We start from the raw sequence: 20,456 nt of genomic DNA, 5'->3' as shown, positions 1-20,456 counted from the left end.
TGTGGCAGCCTGTTGGCACCTGGGGAGCAGAAAGCGTGCCACGCAAAGCATTGTAAGGTGTGTGTGGCCTTGGACAAGCCCTACCTACTCCTCTCCCTTCCTGCTTTATTCCCCCAGTGGACAGGGTGAGGTTTGCCTGGGTAATCTGTGAGGCCTACCTCTCTCCAGTTAGTGCATGACTTTAGATCTCAAATGATTCTCAAGGAATTGGGTACATAAACATCATCAGAGGGAGACTTTCTTGGGGCTACGTGGAGAGAGAACTGTCCTCTTTCCCCGAGTACACCAGGCCTGTCCGATACCCTGGGCAGGTGCCTAGCACAGTGCTCCAGGCACAGGAGGAACTCGGGACCCATGCTTTGTACACACTCATTCTTTCACTCGCCCGTACATTCAGCACCGTGCACCAAAGCGGTCTGCCCTTCAAGGAGCTCACAACTCAGTGGGGAGAAAAAGGCTGCCAAAGTCATGAAATCACAAGGTCAAAAGCACTGGGACTCCATAACGCTAACATCACCACCCAGTTGTTATTCACAGGGGAAGCGCAGCACTTTATACTTTGTAGAGAAAATCTTTCTGGCAAGGACAATTTGTCTGACAAGAAGAGGCTGGGGGCGCCCCACCACTCCAGCTGAGATCAGAGGCCCTTTTGTCAAGGATGTGGGAGGGGGATTATTGCTCTGTGCAGGGGCGGGGAGTGTCGGGTGAGGCTGGACTTCCCTTCAATAGCTGTAGGATTCTAAGGAGTCCCAGAGTACTGGGTTCAAATCCTGAAATGCCCCCACCAAGGTCTGTGGACTCGGGCAAGTTACCTAGTCTCTCTGTGCCTCGATTTCCTCATCTGTAAAATGGGGGTGACGACAATGAGAATTTAATACGTTAACACTTATAAACTCTCGGGGAACGTGGCCTGATCCAAAGGAAGTACTCTGCACGGTTAAATAAGTAAGGCAGAGAAAGTCCTTTTTCTAAGATTCTAAATCCCAGATCAGAGCACATGAAGACTCCAAGTGTCAAAGGTTCTGAGATTGGAAGAGACGGAGATTCTCAGATCCCATGATTTAATCACCTCGTTATTTCTTAACAACAGCCAGGAGCCTCCCGGGGGAGAAGAGGACAGAGCTCAGTGTCACTTCATCTCCCAGGCACTGCTCTACATGCAGGGCCACTGCCACACCTGGGCTCCTGGCATTTCTTCACCTCCACTAAAGCCCCAGCCACACCGTGCTGGAAACACCTGCCGACTCGCCTGCGAGGGGCTGAAGCATGTTCAGCAGTGTAGACAGGCAAGAAGTGCAAATGAAGAATAAATGAGAAAGCTTCAGATACCGATAAGGGCCACAAGAGAAAGTGGAAAGGTGCTGACGTGACAGAGTGGGAAGCTATTCCAGAGCAAGTGGTCAGGGAAGCCCCTCGGAGGAGGTGACATCTGAGCAGAAACCTGTGAGACAAGAAGGTGCTGGCCATGCAAACATTTGGGAGGGTTCTAGGTGGAGGATAGGCAAAGGCCCTGCCAACAACCTGTAAATTCAAGGTGCAGAAAGAAGCTGGTGTGGCGGAGGTGGTGGGCCTGGGGAGGGGGTGTGCAGGGGGGCCGAGGGGCTCCAGGCAGGCCCAGACCACGAAGGGCCTTGTAGGCTCACAAAGAACTTCGGATTTTTGTTCTTTGAAATGCCCTGGAAACACTGGAAGAATTTCAGCAGGGGCACGACAAGCCAGGGCAGGGTGTTCAGGGTCCCCATCTCATTTCGCTCATTTTGACGACATCATGATGGGTTTCAAAATCAAGGCGGGCTTAGGTTGGTGATCAGCAATCCTTACCATCCAGGTCGCGTACACTGAGTTCCTACAACATAGCCTGGCCAGGGCTTGGAGACAGTCCAGACACTCTTGTCATCACTCCCCCAAACCCACAAGAGATTCACAGTGTACCTCATTTTAAGGATGAAGAAACTGAGATTGAAAAAGGGGAAGAATGTGTCCAAAGTGACACAAGCCATGTACCACCCTGTGCAAACTGTAAAGTCTGATTCACAAATGGGACTTGGTCCCAGGACCTGGATCCACCATCATGATGGTCTGTGGAACTAAAACCATTGATATTTTTAAGGCTCCTCTTCACCAAAAGACCTTCCCTGTGACACATGTAGGCACCCACGAATACTGCCCTATGATCCACGTACCTGAAGTCTCATACCTCTTCCCCATTGGCTTCAGAGCCCGGGAAGACTGTACTTGTACCTCACGTGGCCATCCAACCTGTGCTGGGTAAGCTGGGGACTGGATGGATGGAAGGATGGAGGGATGGACTACCGAAATGGCCAACCACTAAACTCACAAATGGATAATGAAAAGAATAAAGGGATGATCTAGAAAGCCAATGAACAAATAAACACTGAGAGTAGTGGAAGGAAGGAAGGATGGAAGGAAGGAAGGAAGGAAGGAAGGAAGGAAGGAAGGAAGGAAGGAAGGAAGGAAGGACGGGCTGACTTTGCTTTACAGAAAGGCAGGGCAAGGAAGTATCTGCCCAGGAAAGGGCAGGCCAGGCTAGCTTCAGACCCAGTCCACACCTCACCCACACACAGCTTCCTTTCCATCTGGGGCCATCTTGCCTCCATTCCCCAAGCCTGAAAATAGCCTATTTCTCAGCCCCTGGACAAACCCACGTCTCTGGTGAGGTGTTGGCCATTACAGTACCCACTACCCCATCAGCAATCACCACCAGCAGCAATCACTGCTTCCCAGGGCCCAGTGGAGCCTAGCAGAGGGTAGAGTGGTTCACTCTCCCTCTGTGTGTCTCATAGAGGAAGGGAGACAGGAGACCAGGGTTCTGGTCCTAGCTGGGACCCAAACTGCTGGGTGACTTCAAGCCACTGGCTTCCCCTCTCTGAGACCAGGTGACCTCTCGGGGCCTTTTCAGCTCTGACATTCTATAGGGTTGGGGCCTCCAGATTTTTACACAGTCGCTGGGTCAGCAGAAGAATTTGAGAGACCAAACACTAGAAGGTAGGGGAAAGTCTTATCTACAAGCACCAAAGTCCACCTAGAGGCCTGGACAAGGAGTCTGGAGGCTTGTTTAAGCCCTCATCTGCCACTGCTTAACATCTCCAAGCCTCAGTTTCCTAAATTTTGAAATGGGGTTAAATATCCCCACCTCGACAATTTCAACCCAGGTGAGTTTCGGGGAGAGCCTGATGTGGTAACAACCATGTACCACACTATGCAAACTGTAAAGTTCCATTCATAAACCAGGGTTACCATGGTCGGTTAGCGGGCAGTGAAGGGTGACGTGCTGTCCTACTCCAGTTCAGTTCTGTCCAAAATGATTCTTCCAGCAGTCAGGGCCTCCACAGAGAACAGTGGAGAGGGCCCAGAAGTGGGAGCCTAGACATCTGGGTCCTATCTCAGCTCTCCTAACTGGCAGTGTGACTTTGGGCAAGTCACTGCCCCACTCTGAACCTCAGTTTCTTCATCTGAAAAACACCTAGCTTGGGACCCTCTGGCCCAGGCATGCCAAGTTCTGCAGCCCTGAACCCCTAACCACCACCCCCCATCCCACCCCGCCTTCAATCCCTGACTCTGCCCTCAGGGAGCTCACATTGTCATGTGGAGACAAGATACAAACCAGAAGTTGAGAACTAGAGGGGTCTCCCCTCCTGGAGATGCTGGGACAGGGGCTAGAAAAAGGCTCAAGGTCCTTCCTGAACAAACTTTCCCAAAGAGGGAAAGACCAGGCCCAACCTGCCCTGGAGCCTTGGACAGCGCCTGGGCCTGGCCTTCAGACCCTCCTGTAGCCTTCAAAGCCAGCAGGCTCTGACCTGTCCAGCAAGATACTTCAATAACTTTGCCCAAGTCCAAACTACCTCCCAGAGAGGTGCCTTCAGAGTGTGGACAGAAGTAGCAATAAAGGGTAGGAGGACCACCAGGGAGAGGCTCAGACTAGCAAACCAGTGCCCCCCACACACCGACCAGCCCTCTCCTGCCCCTCCCCTCAGATAAAACCCACTGGGGCCCCCCCTAGCCTGAACCCTGACAAAAGCCCACCACCCCGGGGGGTATGTGTCACCAGATGCCACCTCCAGAGGCCAGGAGGCCCACCAGATCAAAGAAGGGGCTCTCTAACTGCCAACCACCAAACACCAAACACACTGCCGGAGGCTCCAGAAGCCACCCCAGCGCCCGGGGCATGATTCCTGCCTACAAGGGGGCCCCCTGGCCACCCATGAAGGAGACACCCCCACATCCCCACACACACTGCTCCAAGGCAAGACAGGGGAGAGCAGGATTATTTCCTCATGCCAGGGGTCTGAGTTGGAAACCGTGGGCCCATTCAGAGCCCCTATTGCCATATTTGCCAAATCTGTGGATATAGTTCCTTACAATGCCATTTTTATAGAGCCTCTTCCAAAAAGACATTTCCTGGTCCCCCCAAGTCCCCATCACCAACCCTCCACGTGCCCCCCGCAGCTCTGAGGAAACCGGCAGTTAACTTTTTCCCAAAAATCCTGCAAAGGCGGCTGCCTGGGAGGGGGGGGAGGGGGGGAGAAATGGGCCGCGAGATCCTTTCGCGGCATTTCACCGCCTTCCGAAAAAAAAAAAAAAAAAAAAAAAAGCTAAAAAAAAAAAAAGAAGAAAACTTTCGGAGTTAACTTTAAATTCCCAGCCCTCCCCCCCAAATCGCCCAGCGGCTTCCTTTTTTTTTTCCTTTAAAGTGCAATTGCATTGTGTCTCACCTCCCCGAAAGGCTCGCGGCTCTCGCCAAAGAAAAGGAAAAAAAGCCAACCCTTCGGGTGCCCCCTCTGCTTCCAGCCGCCTCTCCCACATTCTCAGACAGTTTTATTAAAATTTTCAGACAAAAGAAAAACAAAAATGGCAGCCTGGCTTATTTTTAAAACAGGACAGGGACGCCATATTCTGCAGATCTGCAAAAAAGGGGAGAAATCCGGCACTGGCCGCTCCACCGGGCCGGCTGCAAAGTGCGCGAACCGCGCCGTTTGCAATCCGTTTATTTGCATTAAGCCCCATGAATCATTGTTTACCGGAGAATTGCAGCAGGTTTGAATAGCCCGGCTTAAGAAAACACACACACACACACACACACACACACACACACACACACACACACGCACACACACACACACACACGCACACGCACACACTCGGAGAGCAGACCCAGACACGCCGCCGGAGACACTTCCTACCCGCGCGCCGCCGCCGCCGCCGCTCCGGGCCGGGCCCGAGGCGCAGGCGGCCCCGGGCCCTCGGAGCGCCCCGGCCCGCGCTGACAGCGCCCGCGCCCGGCCCGCGCCCCAGCCCGCAACTCGGCGCAACTTTCCCGCGGGCGGGCGCTCGGGCGGGCGCCCGCCGCCGCCGGGCCCGCTCCCCGCGCGCCCCGGGCCCGCACGGACCTGGCTGTGCTGGCGGCGGCTCCGGGACGCGGCCGCAGCCCCGCGCCCGGCGGCCCTCGCAGGGCCGGGCTGGGGCTCCGGCTCCGGGCTCCGGCTCGGGCTCCGGCTCGGTGCGGAGCCGCGCGCAAACCTTCCGGGTCGCCTGCTGTTCACTTCTGGGTTCTGCAAGCGCCGAGGCGGCGGCGGCGGCGGCGGCGGCGGCGGCGGGAGGCTGGGTCTGCAGCGCCGCGCGGCCCCCCGTGCGCTCGGCGAGCCCCCGCGCCAGGCGCCCGGCTCCGGGGGGGCCGCGTCGGGCCCCCGCCTCTCCGGCTGCGCAGCCCGTCCGGCCCCGGGGGCTCCCGCGAGTGGGCAGCGCCGGGCGCGGGCGACGGCGCGCGAGGGGAGGGGGCCGGGCGGGGGGCGGGGGCGGGCCGCACGCTGGGGGCCCCGCTCGGGCCCCGGGGCCTCGTCTCGCGCTCGCCGCCGCTGCCGCCGCCGCCGCCGCCTGGCAAAGTTGCGCCGCGCCCCCCGCCCGCGCCGCGCCCGAGGCAGAGCCACAAAGGAACTCCTCGCCCCCCTCCGCCCGCCAGAGCCGAGCGGGGAGGGCACCGGCGCCGGGCCCTAGGCCAGCCCCTTCCCCAGCGCGGGGGCTCCCGGGGCCCCGGCGGCCGCGGCCATTGTCCCGCCCAGGCCGGGCCGCCGCCTCGCCGCCCCCTCCCGGGTGATGGCGGGCTGGGGACCCGGGCCCGGCGGGGCCAGGCTGCCCCTGGGGGTCTCCTGCGCAGACGGCAGGCCGGAGGGGACCCCCGGAATGGGTCCCCACGGCTGGTAACCAACGACGGTGCTCAAAATCCAGGCTAAGATTTTTTTTTTTTTTTTTTAAGAGGCGGACATGGGGATGGGGGCAGAAGTTTGTACTGGCCGGGCCACCCCTCCTTCTTTAGGTTCCGGCCCTCCCTGGCCCTAGGCCCGAGCCCCCAAGGGGTGGGGCCGCCTGAGGCTGTCAGCGGTTCTTCTCGCAAAGTCTGTCAGAGGTGGCACCGGCTGTCCCCCAGCTCCAGACCTTCGAGCCATCTGTGTGTGACTCCTCCTCCCGCCTCACCCTCCCCAGCCAATCAGTCACCAAGTCCTTCGGATTCGGCCTCCCGGGCTGTGTCAGCTTCCAAACTTCACTTCTACCTGAGGAGGCGGCCAGTCCCTGGGTCCTTTCACCGACTCAGACTTCTGTGACACTCAAAGCCACCCAGCCTCTAGGCCAAGAGGAATCAAGGCTGGCCCTGTCCTCAGGGAGCTCCCAGTCCCCAGGGAAGGACACACACACACAATCACCTGCCAGTTGTTTGCTGGTCCTCCTGGAAGCATTCCCAGTTGGGTGAATAGTGACTGAGGATCCACCATTCCACGCTTTCCTGGTTGGCTGGAAACACAGCCATGAACAAGTTGGACAAAGTTCCTGTCCCATGGGGAGTTCAGTCTTGTACAGGGTGTCAAGGCTGTGAGCAACTAGAGGACCGGGCCTATGTAGGCCATTTGTTTCCAAGCCCCAAGCCCCAAGCCCCAAGCCCCAAGCACAGTGCCGCACAGAGGAGGGCACTAAACAATGTGGCAGGAATTAGTTGGAATTATAAAGCCCAAGGAGGGGGCAGGGAGGGGAGGAGTGGAGATGACACAGAGGAGGCCACTCTTCCTCAGCAAGGTGGAGGTCTTCTGAAATTAGATATAGGGTGAACCAGGTGGGGAAGAAGGAAGGACCTTCCAGTGTCCAGGAAAATGGGGGCGATAAAAGTATCAACTCATTGCTGAGAAGCTCAGTGCGATAATAATTAATAAATGGAAAAGGATCTCTCATGCAGAAGAATTCAAAATAGTTTATGGAGATATTCAAGGAGGGGGAGCAAATCCTAGGCTCCTAAGGTGTAGGCTGCAAATCGTGACTTCCTTCCAAAGTGCACGGTATGGAAAGGGAGGTGAAAGGAGTAACTTCACATTGGGGAAACCTGACAGCTACTACCATAGGCAGGTGATCAAGGCCAACACCAACAGCCACAAACCATGTTTTCAGTAAGTCACTTGATATGGCATGATAAAAGTGACACTTTATGTCTATGGTCTTCCAATAACCTATATAACGCCAGTCTTGTCATGACAAAAAACATGAGACCAACTCAAGTAGTAGAACGTCCTAAAAAATGCCTGACAGGGGCGCCTGGGTGGCTCAGTCGGTTAAGCGTCCCACCTCGGCTCAGGTCATGATCTCATGGTTTGTGAGTTGGAGCCCCACATGGGGCTCTGCGCTGACAGCTCAGAGCCTGGAGCCTGCTTCGGATTCTGTGTTTCCCTCTCTCTCTGCCCCTCCCCCACTCATACTCTGTCTCTCTCTCTCCCTGAAAATAAATAAACATTAAAAAAATAAAAAATAAATGATTAATTAAAAATGTTAAAAAATAAAATTAAAAAATGCCTAATTGATACTCCTCAAAACTGTCAAGGTCACCAAAAACAAAGTGAGTCTGAGAACCTGTTACTGAGAACCTGTTAGGCCCAGAGGAACCTAGAGACATACAGTTAAATACCCTGTGGTCTTGGAACAGAAAAAAGACATTAGGTAAAAACTGAGGAAATCTTAATAAACTATGGATTTTAGTTAATAATAATGTATCAGTAAAAGCATTCATCAGTATTTGTAACAAGATATGATAAACACAGTAACATAAGATGTTAAAAATAGGGAAAACTGGGTGGGGGATATATGGGAACTCTATAGTACTTTCTCAATTTTTCTATAAATCTAAAACTGTTCCAATAAAGTATAGTGCTAATAAGAAAAAGAAATTCCTAAAAAAGTGTACTAACCCACATTGTTGTTGATGCCGTTGTTCAATGAAATGATGGTTGGTGAAGCACCTAACACATTCTAAGGGCCCAACAAATGTTATTATGTTGCTATTATCACCATCATTGTCATTCTAGGCACCTGGAATAGCACGTGCAAAGGCACTGGAGTTTAGGGTGAAGAGAGAGATGGGGGACAGAATCCTGAAGGCTTTGATTGCTGAGTTGTGGTCTTTATAAGGGATTTATGTCCAGAGAGTACCATAATCTGGTCCATCTCTGCCTCACCAGCCTCCTGTCTAACTACCTGGAAAGCTATGCTCCAGCCAGCCAAAGTGGGCTGCCATCTTGGTCCTGGTCATCTCCCTTCCGAGGCCTTTGCACATGCTGTTCCCTCTGCCTGGGACCTCTGGTCCTTTTCTCCCCATGTCTTCAGTCTCTGGCAAACACCCACTTGTCAAAGCTCAGCTCAAACATCACTTCCTCTCTGAAGTTTTCTATTTATTTTGAGAGAGAGAAAGAGGGCAAGAGTGAGAGTGGGGCAGAGAGAGAATCCCGAGCAGGCTCTGCCACTGAGCAGGGCTCGAACCCATGAACCGGTGAGCTCGTGACCTGAGCCCAAATCAAGAGTCAGACACTCAACCCACTGAGCCACCGGGCGCCCCTCTGTGAAGCTGTTCTAGATCGTCTGCACATGGAAAGAGGCACTTTCCACTGGTTCCCAAGAGCACCATGGTCGTCTGGCCACACTGCTGGCAAAGCACTTATCATGGTGCATTAGAATAAATGTTTGCTGAATGGATGGGCAAATGATGGGGTGGACTGCAAACCCACTCTCATCCTCTCCAATTCTTCAAGCCCTCCTCATTCTCTTCCAGGAAGCCCTCCACCGTGGCCCTCTTCTTTAACTTTTACAGTTTAGCCCCTAATTATATTCTAACTACTGTGCGCGTAAGTAGCTGTCCCTGGCATGAGAATAAATTCTTTGAGGAGGAAACCATGTCTTCCATGTTCTGTTTTTTCACTCATTCACGCATTCAACAAGTATTTACAAAGCACCTCTTCTATGTCACAGTTAGGGTCCCAGGCACTGGAGAGGCAGTGCATAAGGTCCAGGCCCGGCTCTGATAGAGCATCAGTTAGGATTATTAATTAGCCAAGATAAACCAGATTACACTGCATTGCCAAAGACCTCTGGAACCTTAGTGACATAAGAGTGGTTTCTTTTTCTCTTGTGCCACATGCCTATCCTGGATCCTCTGCTCTAGTGCTTTGGAGACCTAGGCGGACGAGTCCCCGCCATCTTGAAGCTGCACCCATGGAAAGAAACATACGACCGATTTAGTTACCATGGCAGGAGACTACAGACTGGGGGAATCGTGCGCCATATTCCTCCGCTTCAGCCCGGAAGGGACACACACACACACACACACACACACACACACACACACACACACCAACCACCTCTCCTTACGCCCCATTGGCCAAGACTCATCACGTGGTCCAGCCCAAGTGCAAGGGAGGCTGGGAAGTGCGTCCCTCTGGAAGGAGAAGAGGAGCGGACTTTAATTTAGGGAGACAGATTGTAACAGGTAGTTACGCAGATAATTATTTGTCTCCTAAGAGCTGCAAAAGAGAGATTTGGGGTGTCTGGGGAGTGGATAAGAGATCAGGGAGAGCTTCTCAGAGGAAGGGACGTTTAAGTCGAGACCAGGGAAGAGATGGGAGAAGAGCGTTTCTGGTGAAGAGAAGAACTATGTGTGGAGGTTCTGGGGCCCGGAGGAGCTGGCCCTGCTGAAGGGCCACAAAGGACAACGGAGCAGCAGTGACTGAGGGGGACTGCAAAATGACCCTGGGGCTCCCTGGCAGGGATTTAGCTTGAGAACAATAGGAAATCGTGAGGAGGCAGGCGTTAGGCAGAGAAGTGATGTGATCGCATTTCGTTTTAAAAGGTCCATGTGCCTGCTGGGGAAAGAATGGACTGGAATGGGCAAGGCAGAAAACCAGGGAGGCCAGTAGGGAGACTTTCAGAGTCTCCCAGATGAACAGTGGTGGTGGCTTTAGCAGAGATGGAAAGAAGTGGACAATATGTGGGACGTATTAAGGACTTGGTGACGGATGTGGGGAGTTGCAAAGCAGCAGGTATCCAGGCAACCCTCAGACCCTGCGACTCCTGTCATGCTGAGCACAAGGCTGGCTTCCCAACATTATATCCCCAGCTTGCTCACAGTGAGACCTCAATACTATGAGATTTCCATCTTCCTGTCCTTACCCTCCACGCTAGCCAGCAGCCCCCTCCTCCTTCAAACGGGCTGTACCTCCCATCAGAACTAAACCAATCTTGGGGCACCCGGGCAGCTCAGTCGATTAAGTGCCTGACTTGGGCTCAGGTCATGATCTCCCGGTTTGCGAGTTTGAGCCCCCCGTCAGGCTCTGTGCTGACAGCCCAGAGCCAGCTTCAGATTCTGTGTCTCCCTCTCTCCCTGGCCCTCGCCCACTCACATTCTGTCTCGCTCTCAAAAATAAATAAACATTAAAAAAGAAGGAGAAGAACTAAACCAATCTCAAGCGTCAACACAAGCACTTACTAATCGGACGCCACAGGAGCCCCTGGGAGGGAGGCTGGCAGGGATGTTATCTCCCATTTCACAGGAGGGGAAACTGAAGCCCAAAGAAGGAAAATGGTTGGCTAAGTTTCGGGGTCAGGCCTGCAGCTGATGCCCTCCAACCCCCGGTCCAGAGCACCTGGTTCACAGTGGGCGCTACGTGGTGTTAGCTGAGAGACTGAGAGTAGGCATGCGAGCTCTCTGCCCATTCACCCTCTTCACCTTTGTTCGTTTTGCTCCCTTCAAGGGGGCTGTGGAGTTTAAGATGATAGATTAGGTTTAAGAGTCCAGTAAGAGCTGGGTTGAACGCTGGCTTGTCACTTATCAGCTGTTAATTGCAGGCAAATTTCTTCCTCTCTCTGAGCCTCAGTGTTGTCCTGTGCAAACTGAGAGTGCTGACGCCTACTTCACAGGGCAAGTACCCATGAGATCATGGGTGAGGCCGTGGCAATGCAGCTACCTGAACTTCAGGGACCCACCCCCCTCCACCCCTCCCCGGGGAAAAATCTTCCCTGAGAACACCAGCCCACACTCCCCCACACTTCCCCACCCCCAACAGGAACTTCTCAAGCCCTTCAGTTTGTACCATCCAAGTTATAACCCGGAGAAGGGTCATTTAAATCCCAAACTGGCCACTCTGCCTTCTTAAAGTGGTGGCACAACTCATACTGGGGTGAAGCCACATCTCTCTGTACTCTCCTTTCCGTTTTCTGCTTGTTTGTTTTGCTTTTTGGGTTTTGGGTTTTTTTGTTTTTTTGTTTTTTTGTTTTTTTTTGCTTTTTTGGCAGGGGAGAAGGGGAGGAAAAACTTCTGCTTCCTCTGGAAAGACTCTGAGTATTTGGCCTCTGTTAGCAGAGATATTAATGGAGGTTAGGCTACACCAAGGCTGTCTGGGAGCTGAGCAGGAGATGGAGACCTAAATTGCTCTACATGATGAAATGACAGGGATTATGGCCCCCAAATGTCACATGGTCTGGCCCCTCGAAAAGCCTCCATCCTTAACCAGGACTACTTTTCCCCTCGGCCACTGTGCTCCAGCCATGCAGGCCTCCTGTGGGCTCATGGAAGGCATGCTGATTCCTATTGTCACACAGCCTTTGCAGTACCCTCCTCTTGGCATGTGCTCCCTGCCTGACCATACCCACCATGTCCCCAATCACCTGGTGAACACCTACTCACCTAACACACCATGGCTCATAGCCACATGCTGAGGGGAGCCTTCCGTTATTTTCAGGATGCCCTCATAGCTCCACGGACTCAGCGGTTTTTGTACACTTGCCCCAGCTGTGATTCTGCATTCAGATTTCTAATCCCATGATTTGACATCACACGATGAACTGGGTACTCAATACATATTTGTTGATTCATTCATCCAATAAAAAATAAATGAGGGGGGTTGAGTTTTTGAAGGCGAGGAGGCTCTGAAAATGAACAAGCTGAAATAGGTGAGCATTGTCCTGAGATGTGGGGATGATTGGTGAAATGGGTGAGCCAGCGGAGAGGGGTGCCAGTGAATAGTCGACTGCAGAACTTGTCGAAACAGAAATATTACTCAGTTTTCTGCCCTTTGCGTTGCCATGACACCCCCCCCCCCACGGTTTCCTCCAACCTTCAGGAAAATGAGCCGCATGCTGGATCTTTGGTTGGCACTGGGGTGCCCAGATTGTCCCCGAGCTGAGAGGAAAAACAAGCAGAGGAGAGAACGCAAGGGCACTGGGAGTAGAAAGCAGGAGCTGTAAGTGATCAGGACTTCATAAGTCACTGGAACTTGAAGAAATCTTGGGGATTCCACACGATGTGAGGGAGGAAATTCTAGCAAATTTTTGTTTAAATCTCAAAGGACTCAAAATCTGGGCTTTAAACACAGAAAATGTTGTGACTGATTAGCAATGTCCATCATGAGCAGTGACAGCTAAGTACATAGACCAGCCTCATGCTGGGGCCCCCAGGTCTACCATTTAGCTTAGTGTTTGCTCAGCCAGAGCGCCAAGACTATGTCTTACCTGTTGTGTCTCTACCATTAGTAGTGAAATGGGGCTTGTAGGATGGGGGGAGAGGATGGGGGAGGAGAGGGGTACAGCAGAGCCAGAAGCAAGTCTGAGCCCCAACCAGGCAGGGCAAGACATGTGGATCCAGGTCATGACTCTGGTAAATCCCTCGATGAACTGGGGCAAGCCACCTTGCAATGCTGGGCCTCAATTTCTTCCATTGCAAAGTAGGTCAGTGGAACTTGTGACAAGTTGTAGGTGAAAGTCATGACTGCTTTCAGATCAGGCACACGGGGTTCAAATACTCCCACTAGCTGTAGGACCTAAAGGCATCTCGGTCTTCTCATTTATAAAAGGAGGGTAAGAATCCTTAATTCACAGGACACTGTGTCAGGCTTAGAAATTGTATACATTACCATTTACCAAACATTTATTATAAGTGAGGCATCTTGCTGGGCTTTTTATGGGCATGATCTCACTTGGGGAAGGCACAGTGCCCAGGACCTGGCCAGTTCTCAGGGAGCGTTAATTCCCCATTTCCTATAGGATCTAAGGAGTTTGTGGGTATGGAAGGGCTGTATTATCCACACATCACCTTCAGAAGGTGATGGCAGTAACTATTTACAGCCCTTCCCCCCAACTGCTCCAATCCTTCAGTGATGGGCTGTCACAGAAGATCTGGACCCAGTTGTCTTTTATGACTGGCCCGAGGGCTGCCAGAAGAAAAGGGCAAAAGTGCCATAATGAAAGGGCAGACAATTACCTTCCCTTATAATTACCATTTGCAGTAATTAAATAATAATAGCCTTTTGTAGGCCCTGAGAACTCAAAGCAGCCCACATGGATAACATCTGGTTCTCTTCTCTTCTGCCAGGAATTGTGTGCCCACAGGGACAGGATGGGGAAATTGAGGCAAAGAAAGAAATAAAGCGAGCCATCATCCTATGCCATACACCAATCAGGATGTCGGAGTCATGAAAAGACCTTTAAAGAAGTGACTCAGACTGGCAGACAGCTGGGGGCCTGTGTTTGGGGTCCCGGCTCCAATGCTCACAAGCTGTGTGGCTGTGACTGGTTCACTTACCCTCTCTGGGCTTCGTTTTTCCCATATGTAAAATGAGATGGAACCAACACTTGACCAATAAGTCTGTTGTTCTAGGCTTTATTCTATTCATGTATAATACTAAGGAATTCTTTTGCCACTGGGTTGCAAGAGCTAGAAATCCATCTCAGGGTAGCACATAAGCAGAAAAAGGTTACTGGCATGCAAGAAGCAGAGGTCTTGGGAACAAGTGAACCAGGGTCAAGGACACTTCAGGCCTCCCTCCTCTCTGCCTCCCTCATATACCAACTTTATTCTTTCTCCACTTACCTGCCGAGCGCACCAACAGCTATACTAACCTGAGGTTTAGAGCTTCAGCCGCCTAACGGACTCTGCTCTCATTGTCCCTGCTTGAGTCAGGTGACCACCCTGGGGCCAATCAGCTGCAGCTAGTAGGGCAGCGTCTATAACACCCCTGGCGACTGATAGGGATGGAGTGAGAAGGGCGCCCACAAGAGGTAGGGGGCACTGGGCAGGTGAAATAATAATTATTCACTAAAGCGAAATTCTTGCCCAGGGCCTGTAGAAAAGCGAAAGAGAAGTGTCATAAAACCAGAGCAATGGTATAAATCACCAGGAATACAGAAATGCTGAGAGGCTTGCCTGGGAGGGGGCAGGGGAAAGCTGTAGAGGCTTCAGACAAGAGCTCGCTGATCTGTATACCCAGTCCTATTTGGGCACCATTCTGTATGCTTCAGCAACGAGGGGAGATGCGGTCTCCAGGCTTCTCAATGGCCTGGGGGAAATACTCCATGAGTGCCCCCCGTCGGTGGCACTCGGTGCCCCGTCCTTCGTAGGGGGAATGCTGCAACTCTTATTCTAACCAGGTGGTTCCAGTGAGGACTGGACGTCAACGTGACCCAAGCCAGGCCAATCAGAATTTTTCTTCCTGCCTTGGGCACCTAAGGCAATGGTCTCAGAAGAGACCGTCCAAGAGAATAGAAATCCCCTGCTGAGAGGGGCAGAGTCCAGGGAAGAAGGCCCTAGGCAGCATCCCCATGCCTCCACCCAGACCCCCATGCCTCCACCCACCCCCCAGAGTGCAGCCTAACTCCAAGTCCCCCTACCTTGGCTTGGCTGTGATGAGCCAGTCGAATTCCCCTTGGGCAGGTGTGCTGGTTTTCTAGGGCTGCTGTTAACAAGGTAACACAAGCACAAGAACTTAGAACAGCAGGAGCTTATTCTCTCACAGGTCTGGAGGCCAGAAGTCTCAAATCAAGATCCACACTGCCTCCTCAGGTTCTACAGAGAAATCCCTCTTTGCCTCTTCCAGCTTCTGGCGGCTCCAGGAATCCCTAGGTTTGTGGCTGCATCCATTCCCCCTTTGCCTTTGTCTCCACATGGCCTTCTCCATCTGTCGCTTATAGGGTCACCTGTCATTGGATTTAGAGTCAACCCCCATACCCCACAGTGATCTCATCTCAAGATCCTTAACTTGATTACATCTGCAAAGATCCTTTTTCCGAATCAGGTCACATTCGTAGGTTCTGGGGGTTAGGACACAGGGGTTACCATTTAACCCTCTATGGCGTGCTCTGCCTTGTGTCCTTGTAACCCACAGAACCCTCACTCATATGTGCCTTGGCATTAGGCATGGATTGATACCCCGCCCCTTCCTCCCCCCACCCCGTTTTTCCGGTTCTGGACTCAGAACATTTGAAAAACTAATTCTACCTCCTTTAGGGGAATGTGATCCTTTTCTGAGCCTCAGGGTTTGTTTCTTACCTATAAACATGGGGCTAATACAATATATCCACAGAGTTATTGAGTGGATTAAATGAAATGGCCCACAGAAGACCCAGTCTCACCATTTATACTCTCCATCCAGCTGGTCTCCTGAGCCCTGGTGGCGGACAGAGAACCCAGGTCCTTACAGAGGAGTAACCACATGACGCCTCGTTCATTCATCAGGTTCCCTAGACCCGACAAAAGCAAACTTCTGCAGAGCTGAGGGCTAGTGCCTCCTTCCAAGTCTGTTGGCCCCAGAGAAGGACAGGAATCCGAAGGCTGACAAAATGAGGTTCGCAGTCACATAGGAAAATCCCAGAGATCAAGAAAACACAATATTGGTAGCTGCTCCCCACCCAGTCCTCCTCCACCCTGAGTGCCAGGTCCCACACTCAGTTGCCCTTGACCTCACTTCAATCCTCAGTACAACCTATGTGGCAGCTCTCGGGATCCCCATTTTACAAACCAAGTTGCTGAGGCTCAGGGAGATGTGGCAGGCCCAGGTGAGCAAGTGAACGGTGGGGCCCGGTGGGACCCCGCATGCTGCACCTGTGTGCACCACGTTGCCTCAGCAAAGCTCTCCCCCTGAGTGTCTCCTCCCCACGAGCAGTAACATCGAGGCCCTTAGAAGCCCAGCGAGACGACCTTCTGAATGTCCCTCCTCCTTCAGACTTTGTCTCATTCACAGTTGTACACTAAGTGGCTACAATAGTGCCTGGCACAGAGCTGGCACTCCATAAATATTTGTTGAAGAAAATAATGTGGGTAGAGAGGGCATTCCTGCGGTTAGTGCCTCAGGGAAAGGATAACAGGACAACACAGGTAACAAAACCCTAGGCCCTGACATTAGACCTATGACTTAAGAGAACATTTGATAATCCCTGAGAGGGCAAAATACACCCCTTCCCGCCCACCCTTTCCTACCCTGGAGATAGGAAAGGAGGAAGGAGAATCAGAGGGGAGGGAGAAACAAAGCTTAGAACGTTCAAGAGCCCCAGAGAAGGGAGCCCCAGATGGGTCTTGGGATCTGGAAACGGAGGCCCACGGGCACCCCATATACCTGGTGCTCTGCACACACAGATGAGGAGGAAATGCCTGCAGCTTTGTCCAGGCAGGGAGTGGAGCAGGCTGGGAGGAGCTGAGGCGACAGGGGACCTGGGGCAGGGCGGGGTGGGGTGCTGGGAGGCCGGCCTTCCTGAGGCTGGGAGCTTACAGGAGCACAGAGGTCTCCCATGTGCTACCCTGGCTGGAGTTCATGACCCCGGGGTCCCATCCAGCTGGCAAAGTCTGCAAAATGAGATAACGTTTGTAAAAGCACTTTGCAAATCAGATACCGCAGGTCGTTTACCAGCTCCACTTCTCAATCCATCCCCACCACCTTCCAATCAGTGGGAAGCCTTGATTCTGACCATGGATTGATTTTCAACCCTGGTTTTCAATGTCTTAATGAATTTTTGTCTTTTTCTGAGTCTTCATAGGTACGATCGTGGGTGTGCCTCTAGCTGCTTGCTGGATCCGATTTTAAAAGTTTGTCCTTATCCTATTTAACTTTTCAGAGCATATGTTGCCACTGACCACTTCCTCCTGGGGAAATTCTTACCTCCCAGGACTTCTGTGACACCACTGTCACTTAACATTCCCTCTGCCTCTCTGATTACTCCTGTTTGTTTTGCTGACTTCTCTTCCTCAGCTAGTTTTTTTTTTTTTTTTTAAGATTTTATTTTTAAGTCATCTTTACACTCAACATGGGGCTCAAACTCACAACGCCAAGATCAAGAGTCACATGCTCCACTGACTGAGCCAGCCAGTGGAGCTCTTAAATCTTGGTCTCAGCTAGCTCTTAAGTCTTGGTCCCACAGGGTGCCCGGGTAGCTCAGTCAGTTAAACACCAGACCGGCTCAGATCAAGATCTCGTGGTTCATGGGTTCAAGCCCCATGTCAGGTTTTGTGCTGACAGCTCAGAGCCTGGAGCCTGCTTTGGTTTCTGTGTCTCCCTCCTTCTCTGCCCCTCCCCTGCTCGCACACATGCTCTCTCAAAAATAAATAAACATTTAAAAAGAAATTAAAAAAAAAAATCTTAGTCTCCCTAGGGTTCATCCTTGGTTCTCTCTTCTCTGTGTAATTTCTTCCACAATCAGTAGCTAAGTATGCTTCTCAGGTCTTTTCTTGCCTTTACCCCATATACCACTGGGTCCAGCTGGGTGCAGCTGGGTCCAGCCTCACCTGTCTGTTTGTCGATTGGTAAACATCCATTTTGAAATAATTTCAAATTTATAGAAAAGTTCCAGTAACGGCACAAGAAACTCCCGGATACCTTTTACCCAGGTTCACCATTTGTACACATTTTGCCTCGTTCACTGTTATTTTATCTCTATCTAAACATGTATCTTCACATACACACAATATACACCCATATGGAGACACCCTGCCCCTTTCCACTAAATATTTCAGGGTATATTTCCTAAGAACAAAAGTAGTGTCTTAAAGAGCAATAGGGGCGTCTGGGTGGCTCAGTCGGTTAAGCATCTGACTTCGGCTCCCGTCATGATCTCACGGTCCATGAGTTCTAGCCCCATGTCGGGCTCTGTGCTGACAGCTCAGAGCCTGGGGCCTGCTTCCCATTCTGTGTCTCCCTCTCTCTCTGCCCTTCCCTCCCCCCCTCATGCTCTGTCTCTGCTCTGTCTCTCTCTCAAAAAAAAATTTTTTTTAATAAAGAACAATAATACAATCATCAAGCACAGGAAATTTAGCATTAATATGATTTTCTTGTCTAATCCACTGTCCATGTTCAAATTTTGTCAATTGTTCAAATAATATTCTTTAGGGGCGCCTGGGTGGCGCAGTCGGTTAAGCGTCCGACTTCAGCCAGGTCACGATCTCGCGGTCCGTGAGTTCGAGCCCCGCGTCAGGCTCTGGGCTGAGTTCGAGCCCCGCGTCAGGCTCTGGGCTGATGGCTCGGAGCCTGGAGCCTGTTTCCGATTCTGTGTCTCCCTCTCTCTCTGCCCCTCCCCCGTTCATGCTCTGTCTCTCTCTGTCCCAAAAATAAATTAAAAAAAAAAATAATAATAATATTCTTTATAATTATTTTTTCCCAGTCCAGGATCCAATCCAAGATGATGCAATGATTTTATTTTACTTATTTATTTTTTTATTATTTATTCTTGAGAGACAGAGACAGAGCATGAGCAGGGGAGGGGCAACAAGAGGGAGACACAGAATCCGAAGCAGGCTTGAGGCTCTGAGCTGTCAGCACAGAGCCCGACATGGGGCTGTACTCACAAGCTGTGAGACCAAGACCTGAGCTGAAATCGGACGCTTAACCAAGTGAGCCACCCAGGCACCCCAACGCAATGATTTTAATTGTCGTATCTTTTTAGTCTCCTTTAATCTGAAATAATTCCTGAGACTTTCTTTGTCTTTTTTGACCTTGAGATTTTTGAAGATTCCACGGACAAGTTATTTTATAAAATGTCTTCCAGGTTTGGTCTGTCTGATGTTTCCTCATGACCAGAATCAGATGATACATTTTTGGTGGGAATACCATTGAATGTCTGTGTCTGACCTAGGGCATTTGACCCCCCAGAACAAATCTGTTTTAAATTAATACTCCCCTCTTCTTTTTTTTTTTAATTTTTTTTAACGTTTTATTTATTTTTTGAGACAGGGAGAGACAGAGCATGAACGGGGAAGGGTCAGAGAGAGAGGGAGACACAGAATCTGAAACAGGCTCCAGGCTCTGAGCTGTCAGCACAGAGCCCGACGCGGGGCTCGAACTCACGGACCGTGAGATCATGACCTGAGCCGAAGTCAGACGCTTAACCGACTGAGCCACCCAGGTGCCTCTATACTCCCCTCTTCTATATGACACAATCATTTTCAGAAGTAATCATGAAATGATATGAGTGATAATAATGGCCTAGAAAAGAAACACAGAAATACCACTAAACTAAAAATATGAGAACATATTTTTTAAAATTATAGTACACAAAAGGAAAACACAATCGTTAATAGTGTTTAATTACATAAGAATAGGGAAGAAAAACGTATCTGTCACAGAAATGCATAACAACCGTACAGTTCCTGTTTTTGTGCCTTAACTGATGTAAATTTCTCAGGACTTCATCAGATTCCACCTTATTCATATGTTCATGTTCAACAGAAAATGTAGCCAGGTTTGTAAATCTGTCTATTCACAACTGATCAAAGAATACTTTTTATTAATGTTAACTATTTAGAAAAGTTTCTTTCGTATGAATCATCAGATATACGATAGTTAGAAAAAGTATTCAACACAGGGGCAAGTTTGGAAGAGACTCATAAAAATCCCTTTCACAATAAATCCAAGAAATTGCAGTGCAGCTCCTGGCTTTGTTTCTTTGGGATTGATACTGACTCAAACATCTCTACTGTCAAAAAATTTTCCACTAAAACCCATTCACCAGAAAATTCATTCGTCAAATATTTCTATTATACTTGGTTAAAAACAACAACAACAACAACTTCCAAAGTTTTTCTTCTTTTGCAAAAACAGACAAAATGGCTGAAAACTAACATTGTTTGATCCATTGTCTTTCAAGTGTATCCAATTCTTGCTGAAAACGGTTGCAAGCATCCAAGCATTTCCCTTTTATTTCTCCTGGCAGAGTAAGACCGGCATCTTCTGTTGCTCCTCCCCGCTCCCTTCTTGGAAATCTGATTATTTTTTTTTCTCTGTAAATGTCTACTTCCCTACATGTGTTGCTGCATAGTTAATGGACTTCCCCACAGTTTCTGTCCGCCCAGCCTTCAAGAAGCAGTGTTAAAGCTGGATATT

General features: G+C 50.9%; 1 protein-coding gene across 1 annotated transcript in view; it reads right to left on the bottom strand.

The window, feature by feature from the left end:
* The window catches only part of ZNF362 (zinc finger protein 362), a 38,397-nt gene extending 32,861 nt beyond the window's left edge, over window positions 1–5,536 (bottom strand). The window contains exon 1 of the mRNA XM_042996368.1: window positions 5,409–5,536. The gene's annotated coding sequence lies outside the window, so the exon portion shown is untranslated. The remainder of the gene's footprint in view (window positions 1–5,408) is intronic.
* Window positions 5,537–20,456: the final 14,920 nt, after the last annotated feature.

The sequence above is a fragment of the Panthera tigris genome, chromosome C1, assembly GCF_018350195.1.
Source record: "Panthera tigris isolate Pti1 chromosome C1, P.tigris_Pti1_mat1.1, whole genome shotgun sequence".
Classification (NCBI taxonomy): Eukaryota; Metazoa; Chordata; class Mammalia; order Carnivora; family Felidae; genus Panthera; species Panthera tigris.
The sequence above is the reverse complement of the archived record's forward strand: the minus strand, read 5'-3'. Positions and strand labels throughout refer to the sequence as shown.